The sequence below is a fragment of the Arvicanthis niloticus genome, chromosome X (genome assembly GCF_011762505.2).
Source record: "Arvicanthis niloticus isolate mArvNil1 chromosome X, mArvNil1.pat.X, whole genome shotgun sequence".
Lineage (NCBI taxonomy): Eukaryota > Metazoa > Chordata > Mammalia > Rodentia > Muridae > Arvicanthis > Arvicanthis niloticus.
This window is the reverse complement of record NC_047679.1, coordinates 104,168,906-104,182,424: the sequence shown is the minus strand read 5'-3', so window position 1 is coordinate 104,182,424 and position 13,519 is coordinate 104,168,906.

The window sequence follows — 13,519 nt, the reverse complement described above, 5'->3', positions numbered from 1 at the left end:
AATTTCTTTTCTAGAGAATGACTAGATCAATCTATTGTCCAAATTTAAGTGCTATCTCATTTTTGACAGTCTCATTTTTATCCATTCCTCTACTTGTATTCAAAAAATGCTGAGCTAGTCTTAGTCCCTCTTACATGACTTATTTTCTCTCATTTGCTTAGCTATATTTATACTGTTTCCTCTCCCGGGATCTAAGCACTGTTCACTGAGTTATTTTTAAATATTTCTTTTGAACACAAAACTATAGACTTGAAGCTAAAAAACTAAATATGAAATAGAACATAAGGTGTTTGTCTTTATGAGTATTAGTTATTTCACTTAATATATTTTTGATGCTTACATCCATTTTCTTGAAAATATGATTTTATTTTCCTTATAACAGTAATGTTCTTTTATCTATATGTGGTACATTTTTCTTATCTAAACATCTTCTGATGGACAGCTAGGCTGATTGCATTTTCTAGTTAATATGAATAACGTATTGATTAAACATGGATGTAGAAGTGTTTTGTTGTAGGATATAAAGTAAATTGTGTATATGCCTAGGAGTGGTATATTGGGTCATATGACAATTCTAATTCTAGTATTTTGAGAAACTTCCAGACAGATTTTTAAAGTGATTTTTCTAGTTTACATTTCAGCAAACAATGTATATATAAGAGTTTCCTGCCCCACTCCCACAATGTCAGCACTTTGTTATTTGTATTGTTTTCTTTTTAATCTTTTTGCTTTGTTATTAATCATTCCATTCATTTATATCTCAAATGATATCCCACTTCCTGGTTACCCCTCCACCAGCCCCCCATCCCATATCTGCCATTCCCCCTCCCCTTTGCCTGTATGAGAGTGCACCCCCATAATTGTGACAATTCTGGCTATTTTTTACCTTAGCATTTTTATTATTATTGGATATTTTATTTATTTACATTTCAAGTGTTATCCCTTTGCCAGTTTCCCCTCAGCAAACCCCATATCCCATCTCCCCTCCTCCTGTTTCTATTAGGGTGTTCCCCCAGCCATTCACTCCCACCTCACAGCCCTGGCATTCCCCTACATTGAAGCATTGAGCCTTCACAAGACCAAGGGCCTCCCGTCCTACTGATGTCATGTAAGGCCAGCCTCTGCTACATATATAGCTAGAGCCATGGGTCCCTTCATGTGTACTGCCCCACCTGGGGATCCATCCTATATACAAACACCAAACCTAGACACTATTTCTGATGCTAAGAAGTGCTTGCTGACAGGAGCCTGATATTGCTGTCTCCTGAGAGACTCTGCCAGAGCCTAACAAATACAGATGTAGATGCTCACAGCCCACCATTGGACTGAGCACGGGGATCCCAATATAGGAGTTAGAGAAAGGACTGAAGGAGCTGAAGGGGGTTGCAATACCATAGGAAGAATAACAATGTCAACCAACCAGAACCCCTACCCACAGCTCCCAAGGACTAAACTTCCAAACCAGAGAGGTAGAATCTTAAAGTAGTTTAAAGTAGTTTAATTTGCATTTTCCTAATACCTAAGGTAATTGAGTTCTTTTAAAAGTGTTTCCTAGCCATGTGAATTTCTTCTTTTGAGAATTATTTTGTTTGGGTTCATAACTTATTTTTTAAATTGAATTGTTTATTTTATTTCTTACATTTACTAGAAATGATTCTGTTCTTATACAGTATATTATGATTATATTTTCCTCTCTCTTTAATATCCAATTCTTCCCTGCTTCCCCTCCCATCTCAATCTAATTACTTTTCTGTCTCTCATTAGAAAAAGAACAGGCTTCTAAGAGATAACAACCAAATACAACAAAATAAAATATAGTAAGATAAAACAAAACCATTATAACAAAGTTGGACAAGCCAAACAAACTGAAGTATAAGAACCCAAGAGTATCCATAAGAATCAGAGACCCACTCAAGACACATTCAAAAATCCCATAGAAATACTAACCTGAAAGCCACAATATATGCATGGGAGCCTTTGTGTAGACTCTTGTGAGACATGTGCTTGTTGCTTTAGTCACTGAGTTCATATGAGCTTTGCTCAGTTTATTTAGAGGCACCTTGTTCTCTTAGTATCCTTGATCCCCTCTGGCTCTCAGCACTCTGTCTCCTCTTCAAATGGGATTCCCTGAACTCTGAAGGGAGGGATTAGATGGAGACATCCTATGAAGAGCTGTGTATTCCAAGATCTTTCTCTCTCTGCACTGATTTATGAGTGCTTTATCATTACTATATCATTAGGAGTTATTTTATTGTTGGATTTTTTTTTAGAACAGTTTTGGTTTTAACCCTAGGTCTCATGGCTATCTTGTCTCTGGTTCACTGTTATCTAAGCATTATTAGCTATGAGGTCCATCATGCAGAGTGGACCTTAAGTCAAATCAGACATTTTTTGGTTACTTCTATAAGTTTTATGCCACCATTGGCCTAGTGTATTTTGCAGATGAGACAAATTATAGATCAAAGTTTTGTGTTCATGTTTGTGTTTAGATTTCCCTTTTGGTAGCCTCTGTAGTACCTTCCATACCATAGATACTAGAACATATGAGTGAATGTTCTCTGGTGGCACCGGTTCACCCTCTTCATGTTCAGTTAGTTGTGTGTGTGTCTGTGTGGTATTCAGAATAGCTAAAATCAGTCACACCAGTAAAACTGATGCTGGTGAGGGTGTGAACTAAGGGGAGCACTCCTCTATTATTGGTAGGAGTGAAAAAATGTGTGGTCACCATGAAAATCAATATGGCAATTCCTCAGAAAAGTTGGGAATCAATCTACTTCATGATTGAGCTACACCACTCCCAGGCATATACTCAAGGGACCTTCCATGCTAACACAAGTACACTTACTCAACCATGTGTATTGTTGCCATATTCATAATAGTCAGAAACTGGAAACAAGCTAAACATCCTTCAACAGAAGAGTAAGTTAAGAACATGTGGTACATTTAGAGAATGTAATATTATTTAGGTAATGAAATGACATAATGAAACTTGCAGGCAAATTGATAGAAATAAAAATATCATCCTGATGAGGTAACCCAGAGAGATAAGTATGGTATATATCTGCCTATACATGGATATTTCCCATAAAATAAATGATAACAATGCTACAATCTATAGACCCAGAGAGGTCAGATATAGAAAATGGGACTAGAGTGGATAAATGGATCTCCCTGAAAGGGACAAACAGAATAGGTTTCATGGATGGAATGGAGGCAAGAAAGGACTGGAACCAGAGGATCAGGTGAGGAGGAAAGTGGAGATGGGATTGATGGAGGAAATATAGGAAGAGGCAACTAGAAGTGTGGGGCACTTGAGGGAATGGTATAGAAACTTAGTGCAATGGAAATTTCCTGAAATATTTTAAGGCAGACATAAAAAGTCTCCAAATAACGAGGAAACCAGAGCCACAACTGGCTATCTCTTGTCATTAAAATAAAGCTTCTAGTACTAAGACTGGTTTAAACTCTGTGGAGTTGTTGGCCAAGGGATCCCACGGAAATTGAAATCTCCAAATATCACAGGGCTGTTGCAAGACAGTAGGTTTGTCTCTGTAAACTGATAGCAAAACTTGATTGTTAAAATGTTATTTTATAAGATTTATGTTTTGAGTTCTTTGTTTATTCCAGACACCGAATTGTCTGCCAAATAAATAATGACAAAGATGTTTCTCCCATTCTGTGACCATTTTACGCAATTTAAACAAAGTAATTGGAGGTGAAGTAGAGCACAAATGAAATAAAAAAAAATGGAGAATAATGAAAGCTAAAGAATTAACCAGCAGACAGATGGAAAAAAGGAGGATGTACCAGTTAATTTACATAAATTAATGATGTATGAAAAACACCTTAATGAAAAACCCACTAGTTTTTTAAGCAAACTTCAAAATTTATAAAAATGTTTAAAAACAAGAGTCCTGATGGGATTACATTACATAGGTGGGCAACGTTGCTCACAGGAAACATGGATTATTAAGTAAAAAAATCACAATGCAAGGAATTGGGTATCTCTATATAAGTTGTTGGGTCAGAGAAGTTACAGAAGGCTTCAAAATAGTGCAAGTTATTGCCTTTGTTTTTGATTACCTGCCCAGACTACAAGAAAAGTTTCTGTTGCTAGAGATAGCAAATTCACTGACGTCAGGACATGAAAAAAAAATCATCCTGAAACCACCTACTTCGGAATGTCGTTTCTGCTACCTAAGTTACATAGGTACATAGTTACATAGGTGCTATGCAGGACACTGAGGTAGAAAAGACTTTAGTGGGCTCATCCGGTCCTGGATATTGCATGATGCAATATAGACCTGCCAGGAAAGATGTGGCTACTTTGCAGTAGTACACTTTTATGCAGCAAATTACCATTTCCTGATTGAGTTTGAGGAAACTTCAGGCTTGGTTCTGTGTATAACCTTAGTCAAATGCTCACGGCTAGAGATATTATAATCCCCGAGGTAAAATGTGGTATTGACTCTTACTGAATGATCATGATCTAAAATTGTCTTGTAAATATTTATGTTTGTACTCATAGATCTAAGCTTCTGTAAACCTTGATGGAAGCTTCCTTTTTCAAAGGACAGCAGTCAATGAAGAAATACATTACTGGTCAAATACTAGGACTAAGAGACTGAGTGTGGTAGCAGTAACAAGCCTCCAAAACCAGTATGAAAGAGTAAGCAGAAAGAATTTAAGAGCCAGAAATTCAGAGGAGTGCTACTTAATTCTTCTTCTCACATTATAGAAAATTAGAGGGAACATTTTGTATGTCATTTCCCCCTTAGTACTTTTAATTTAGCTTTTACTACCACAAAGAACTTAGTACCAATAGCTAACTTGGAAGATGAATTATGAGCTAAGGTCTACATTCTATATGTGTGTCAGAGAAGTGTTTATACCTTGTGAGACAACAAAGCTTGCATATATCTACCCAGAGACATTTATACCCAGCATCAGGATCCTTCAAATTTTCCTCAGAACTTATGTGCTTGTGGAAATAATAAAACTTTGATTTCTTTGTAAATTAAAAATTAACCCAAAAATATTTTCTTGCCAGTGTTGGAGAGACAAAGTAATCAAAAATTGGGAAGATACAATAAAATGATGACTCCAGGACTGTGCTATTGCTATAGTTAGAATTTCCAATTGCTCTGCATATGGACTTTGTGACCTTTAATAATATTTTCTAAAACTGATTAATACATGAAACACCTGGGTCAGACACACAAAATATAAATTATGTGGATATCTCATTTTGAAAACTACAGTTCAAGGAGTGAAATGAAGCAGGATATCTATTTTATTACCTTTTTTTGCCATGTGAATATAATGATCTCATGGACTTGGGAAACACTAGTCTACCTTACTATTGTCATAAGATGTCGTACATGTAAATGGGTAGCAAAGGGTACCACAAGTAAGTGGTACTGAATAAATACCTGCATTCCTTTACTCAAATTCTGTAATTTAATTAGGTTTATGTATATTCTTTTCAAGCTATTCTGTCTAAGAAAAAAATATATATGCTATGCTATTCCTGTGATCTTATTTCACAAATTTGTCAGATAATACTAATGCATGAGTCACTTTTCATGCTGTAGCAACTATTATATCAATATTTTTTCATAATTGATTTTTCTTTATATGTTTGATGTTACTCCTTCATCAGTATTTTGGGGATTTATATATTTTTTTTGTTTCTGATGTCATGGACAGAATACAGGGACTTACACTTGCTAGGCACGAGTCATGCCACTGAGCTAAATCTGTTTCCTTATCATTTCTTCTCTATTTATTAGAATGCAGTAATGATTGTTTTGTCAATCTTTAGCCTTTTGTATATATATTAATATTTACATAACAATATTTTAATCTGTAGAGTCCTAAATCTAATTACAGGTGGGAGTAAGTGGGGAAAAATTTTAATATTCAGCTTAAAACTCTTCACACCTTACAACATTGCTTTTCACTTTACATTGGAGTAAGCTATTTTAGATGCTGCAGAAACAGTAAACAATTTGATAGGTGTTATACAGTTTTCTGTTTTGCTGAATCTATAAACCATTTGTTCTCAAAATGAATAATATTTGAATAAATATTGAGTTTTAAAATTATCAAATATGATTACTGGAACTCTTATTCATCTCCAACTATTTTATTTATGACCGTTATAGTTCCAGATAGTTCAGGCTTAACTGTAAGCATATATAAGGGAATCCATTCTAAAATTCATCTACTTCTGTGGACTTGAGTTTCTTAGAAATTATGTCATTAGGCAATGAGTTTCTAGGAGCATGCTGATTGTTAAACATGGTACAGTGATTAGCATGAGTCAAGAAAAGTTTATGAGCTAACCACAACATGAATGTGCTTAGAATCTCCTTGATGTTTTAATTTTCTCTTTTCCTATGTATGTGGTTTTTCTCAATATAGGTAGTCAGCACCCAGAGCTCAGAAACTGCATTTCGAATATCTTGTTTTCTGCACCTCATCTTGTAAATTGCCATTAGATAAATATTATTTCACTGATTACATTCTCCAAGATCTTGAGATGCTACAGTGCCTCATGGTAATACTTAAGTGAATGAGGCCTCTTCCCCGAATCAGGCAGAGAGTAAACTACACTTCACATAAATTGAGCCTTCAAGCTGAATCTGCCTTGTGTTGGCAATTCTTGTTGAAATCTGTGCAGCCAGATTGTGTAGTGCCCATGGAGGCCAGAAGATGGCACTGAGTACCCTGGGGCCTGAGCAACAGATAGATGTTTTTGAGGCCCCATGTAGGTACCAAAATTGAACTGTATCCTCTGAATAGCAAGAAATGCTCCTTAACTGATGAGCCAACTCTCCAGCCCAATTGTGCTAAATATTTTATATTGTAAAATACATGAAGCTAGAATTTGAGGATATATTACTTTTCCTCTTTTAGTATTTATGTTTCTTTTCAATGATAGTGTCTCTATTCTTAGAACATTAACATTATATAGAAAGACTATGACATCTCTGGATTCACTCTAACATACATTCCTGATATTCACATATACATTTCTAAATAGCTATAAATATTTTCATCTAAATGTTCTGCAGTGTTAGCAAAGTCTAACCATGTTTCTACCAAGGATTAGTTCCTCTCTCTTTCTCCATTTTATTTTTTTCTTCCATTTCCTGTTTCCGTTGATTACTCAACTTATAATGTAGAGACTTTCATTGATTCCTTCTACATCTCTATTAACAAGTATTTCATATTCTAAATCTCTATAGCCTTACTTAAAGCACTCAAATTATGAAAAATAATGTGAGAGCCTCATAATCAGTTTCTTTATACATTGTTTTATTTATCTACTATTCTTACCTTCAGTCTACTGTCAACACAGAATTCTAATTAAAAATTAAGTCATGCCATGAGCTCATTTTGTGAGGAGTTGGTTTATTTTGCTTAAACATCTGTGTCAGAATTTATTATCAAAGAAAGTCAGGGTAGGAACTCAAGCAGAGCAGAAAGCATTTAACTCTGACATTTACCACTTAACACAGGATAAAATGTGTGATATTTTTCATGGCCTAGGACCTATAGAAATGCTTCATAAAAACAAAAGGCTAACTATCTCTCCATAGAAAATAGAAACACATACTTGCTACAGTGTATTTAATGCTTATTTCTATTATTATTATTATTATTATTATTATTATTATTATTATTATTAATTTCTTTCATTTACATCTTGTTACATTCAAATGATATCCTACTTCCCAGTTACTATTCCCTCCAACAATCTCTCATCCCATGATATCCCACTTCCTGATTACCCATCCACCAAACCCCATCCCACATCTGCTCTCTGCACTACACTTTGCCTGTATGAGGTTGCTCCCACACACACCCACATTCTCCATCTCTACCACTCCAGCATCCCCCTGTGCTGTGGCTTCAAAACCTTCCCAGGACAAAGAGTCTCCCCTTCTGTTGCTGTTAGGCAAGGCCATCCTCGGCTACATATGTATCTGAAGCCATGATCCTTCCAGGTATACTCCTTGGTTGATGGTCTAGAATCTTTGAGAAATGCTTGGACAGACCAACCTATGTTGTTCTTCCAATGGGTTGTGATACCCTTCCTGTCCTCCAGTTCTTCCACCACACTAGGTTCCTGTCAACAAGCACCTTTTGACCACAGTAACAGTGCTGTGTTTGGTGGGTGGCCCCATCCTTCGACCAGGGGCGGTGCCTATCTACTGAAGGTGATCTCAACAGGTTCTATCTCCCCCTTCTCTGCATGTTTCAGCTAAAGTCATCACCATTGGGTCCTGAGAGTCTCATGTTTCCCTGGTGTCTAGGACCCTCCACTGGGTTCCTTATCTCTCCTGCTACATATTTTGGTTCAATTTCCTGACTCTGCTGTACATCACTCACATCTCTTCCACTTCCTGATACTGCTCCCCCTTATGTCCCCCCACCTCTCTCCCTCCAAGGTCATCCTCTCCCTCCACTTCTCATGATCATCCAGTTTTCCCCTTGTCTTCCTTGGATCCTTCTATGCTCCATGTGTTGTGTGAGTTGTATCATGGGCATTGTGAGCTTTTGGGCTAATATACACTTATTACTGAGTACATACCATGTGTGTGCTTTTGTGTCTGGGTCACCTCAGACAGGATGATATGTTTTAGTTTCATCCATTTTGCCTAAGAATTTCATGAAGTCACACTGTTCTTAATAGATGAGTAATACTCCATTGTGTATATGTACCACATTTTCTGTATCCATCCTTCTGTTGAGGGACATCTGTGTTGTTCCAGCTTCTGGCTATTATAAATAAGAATGCTATGAACATAGTGGAGCTTGTGTCCTTGTTATATGTTGGAGCACCTTAGGGTATATACCGAGGAGCAGTACAGTTACATCCTCAGGTAGAACTATTTCCAATTTTTTCAGGAACCACCAGACTGATTTCCAATGTTGTTTTACTAGCTTACAATCAATCCCACCAGCAATGGAGGAGTGTTCCTTTTCCTTCCCAATTTTCCCAACATCTCCTGTCACCTACATTTTTTATCTTAGCCATTCTGATTGGTGTGAGGTGGAATCTCAGGGTCATTTTGATTTGTACTTCAGTTATGACTAAGGATGTTGAACATTTCTTTAAGAGCTGCTAGTGTATGCTCTCTCCAATTTCTTTATGGAGGCACTCAGAGCTATGAGTTTTCCTCTTAGCACCGGTTTTATTGAGGTCCATAAGTTTGGATATGTTGTGCCTTCATTTTCATTGACTTCTAAAAAGTCTTTAATTTCTTTCTTTATTTCTTTCCTGACCATGTTATCATTGAGTAGAGCGTTGTTCAGCTTCCAAGTTATATCAGTTTTCTGTTGATTTTGCTGCTATTGTTGACCAACCTTAGTCTGTGTTGGTCTGACAGAATACATGGAATAAATTCAATGTTCTTCTATCTCTTGAGGTTTGTTTTGTTTCTGAGTATATGGTCGATTTTTGAGAAGGTACCAAGAGGTGCTGAGAAAAAAATATATTCATTTGTTTTAGGATAAAATGTTCTGTAGATATCTGTTAAATCCATTAGCTTCATAATTCTTTTAGTTTCAATTTGTATCTGTTTAGTTTCTGTTTCCATGATCTGTCCATTGGTGAGACTGGGGTGTTGAAATCTTCTACTATTTTTTATGGGTTAAAAAGAATTTAATTGTGATGAAAATCAAAATTGTCTACTGTAAGATAGTTTACAACTAAGGTTGCTAAGGTTAAAACTGCATTGCATTCCCATGGATTCCTCATAGATCTTGAAAATCATTTTATTTCATATTTATTTATTTATTTATTTATCACTCCAGATTTTATTTTCCCACCCTGTTCAGCCTCTGACTATTCCACATCCCATACCTTACAACCAACCCCCTTTTTCTACAAGGCTGTTTCCACCACCCACCACCCACCACCCACTCAACTTAAACTCTAAACTCCCTGGGGACTTCAGGCTCTTGAGGGTTAGGTACATCATCTATGATTGAACACAGACCCAGCAGTCCTCTGCTGTATACGTGTTGGGGGCCTCATATCAGCTGGTATGGGCTGCCCTTTTGGTAGTCCTGTGTTTGAGAGGTCTTGGGGGTCTAAATTAATTGAGACTGCTGGTCCTCCTACAGGGTCGACCTCTTCCTCAAATTTTTCAGCCTTTCCCTAATTCAACCACAGTGGTCAGCAGCTTCTGTCCATCAGTTGGATGCAAATATCTGCATCTGACTCTTTCAGCTGCTTTTGGGTCTTTGTAGGACAGTCATGATTGCTTCATTTTTGAGAGCACTCCATAGCCTCAGTAATAGTGTCAGACACTGGGATTTCCCCTTGATCCCACTTTGGCCCTGTCACTGGACCTTCTTTTCCTCAGGCTCCTCTCCATTTCCATCCCTGTAGTTCTTTAAAACAGAAACAATTATGGGTCCAGAGTTTTGACTGTGGGATGGCAATCCCCTCCCTCATTTGATGCCCTGTCTTCCTGTTGGAAGTGGGCTCTACAAGTTCCCTCTCCCTACTGTTGGCATTTTATCTAATGCCCCTCCCTTTGAGTCCTGAGATTCTCTCACCTCCTAGGTATCTGTTGCATTCTGGAGGATCCCCCAACCTCCTGTCTTTTAGGTTGCCTGTTTCCATTCTCTCTGATGACCTCAGGGCTTCGGTAATTTTCCTTCACCCAATACCAGATCAGATTCCCCTCTCCCCCACTACCCCTGTCAACTTTCTTTGCCAGGTCCCTCCCTCTCTCCCTTGTGATTACTTCCTTCTCCCTCCCCAGTGGGACTGAGGTGTCCTCACTTGAACCCTTCAGCTTGTTGACCTTTTTTGAGTTCTGTGGACAATATCTTGGGTATTCTCTACTTTTTGTCTAATATCCACTTATTAGTGAGTATATACTGTGCATCTCCTTTTGGGTCTGAGTTACCTCACTTAGGATAGAGGTTATGAACCAAATGGATTTAACAAATATCTACAGAACATTTTACCCTAGAATAAAAGAATACACTCTCTTCTTGACAACATATGGCACCTTCTCCAAAACTGACCATATAATTGGTCACAAAACAAGCCTCAACCAATACAAAAAATAATCCCATGCATCTTATCAGATTACTATGGCCTAAGGCTGGTCGTTAATAACAGCAAAAACAACCCACACCGCATATACTCATGGAAACTGAACATCTCAATTATAACTTGGTCAGGAAAGAAATAAGAAATTAAAGACTTTTTAGAATTTAATGAAAATCTTAAAGCATCATACCCAAACTTATAGGACACAATGAAAGCAGTGGTAAGAGGAAAATTAATAGCACCAAGTGCCTTGGTAAAGGAACTGAAGAGATCTTACACTAAGAACTTACCGCACAACTGAGAGTTGTAGAACAAAAAGAGGAGTAGAAGCTAGGAAATAGTCAAGCTCAGGGCCAAAATCAACCAAATAGAAACAAAAAGAACAGTACAAGGAATCAACAAAACTGAAAACTGGTTCTTTGAGAGAATCAACAAGATAGATAAACCTCTAGCCAAACTAACTAAAGAGCACAGAGGCAGTATCCTAATTAACAAAATCAGAAATAAAAAGGGAAACATAACAACAGAAACTCAAGGAAATTCAAAAAATCATCAGATCCTATTATAAAAGACTATCCTCAAAAAAACTAATAATATTTAGATAAAATGGGTAGTTTTCTAGACAGATACCACATATAAAAGTTAAATCAATAGCAGGTAAACCATCTAAACAGGACTATATTGCACAAAAAAATAGAAGAATTTAATAAAAACCTCCCAAGCCCCCCCTCCAAAAAAAGCCCATGGCCAGATGGTTTTAATGCACAATTCTACCAGACCTCCAAAGACCTGATACCAATATTTCTTAAACTATTCTATAAAATAGAAACAGAAGAAGCACTACCTAACTCATTCTATGATGTCACAATTACTCTGAAACTTAAACCACAACCAAAAAAGAGAACTTCAGACAAATCTCGCTTAAGAATATCCATGCAGCCGGGCGATGGTGGTGCACGCCTTTAATCCCAGCACTTGGGAGGTTAGAGGCAGGCAGATTTCAGAGTTCGAGGCCAGCCTGGTCTACAGAGTGAGTTCCAGGATAGCCAGGACTACACAGAGAAACCCTGTCTCAAAAACAACAACAACAACAAAAAAGAATATCCATGCAAAAAGTCTCAATAAAATTCTTGCAAACTGAATTCAAGAACACATCATAACCATCATTTACCACAATCAAGTAGGCTTAATGCCAGGAATGCAAGGTTGGTTCAATATATGAAATTTATTAAGGTAATCCACTATATAAGCAAAGAAAAAAATTACAAGATCATCTCCTTAGATGCAGAAAAAGCATTGATAAAATGTAACTCCTCTTCATGTTAAAAGTATTAGAGAAATCAGGAGTCCAAGACCCTTACCTAAACATGATAAAAGCAATTTATTGCAAACCAACAGCCAATATCAAATTAAATGAAGAGATACTTGAAGCAATCCACTAAAATTGGGGGTAAGACAAGGATGCTCACTTTCCATATATCTATTCATTATAGTACTCAAAGTGCTAGCTAGAACAATAAGAAACAAAGAGACATCAAGGGGATACAAATTGGCAAAGAATAAATAAAGTTTTTTTGTTTTTTTTTTGTTTTTGTTTTTGCAGATGATATGATAGTATACATAAGCAACCCCAAAATTCAACCAGAGAACTTTTCCAGCTGATAAATAACTTCAACAAAGTGGCTGGATATAAAATTAACTCAAGTAAATCAGTAGCCTTCTTTTATGCAAATGATAAACACTCTGAGAAACAAAGTAGGGAAACAACACCCTTCGCAATAGCCACAAATAATATAAAATATCTTGGGGCAACTCTAACCAAACATGTGAAAGACCTGTATGACAATTACTTCAATTCTCTCAAAAAAGAAATGAAAGAAGATCTCAGTAAATGGAGAGATCTCCCAATCTCATGGATTGGCAGCATTAATATAGAAAAAAATGGTCATCTTCTGAAATGCAATCTCCAGATTCAATGCAATCCCCATCAAAATCTGAACACAATTTTTCAAAGACATGGAAGAACAATTCTGAAAGTCATCTGAAAAGGCAAAAAAAAAAAAAAAAAAAAAAAAAACAAACAAACAAAAAAACAGAATAGCAAAAACAATTCTTAACAATAGAAGAATGGCTGGGGAAGTCACCATCCCTGAACTCAAGCTTTACTACAGAGCAATAGTTATAAAAATTGCATGGTATTGGTACAGAGACAGACACGTTGAACAATGGAATAGAATTGAAGACCCGGAAATAAAATCACACACTTACAGACACTTGATCTTTGACAAAGACACCAAGAATATACAATGGAATAAAGAAATCATCTTCAATAAATGGTGCTAGTCTAACTGGCTATCTGTATATAGAAAAATATATAGATCCATATTTGTCACCATGCACAAAGCTCAAGTCCAAGTGGATCTAAGACCTAAACAT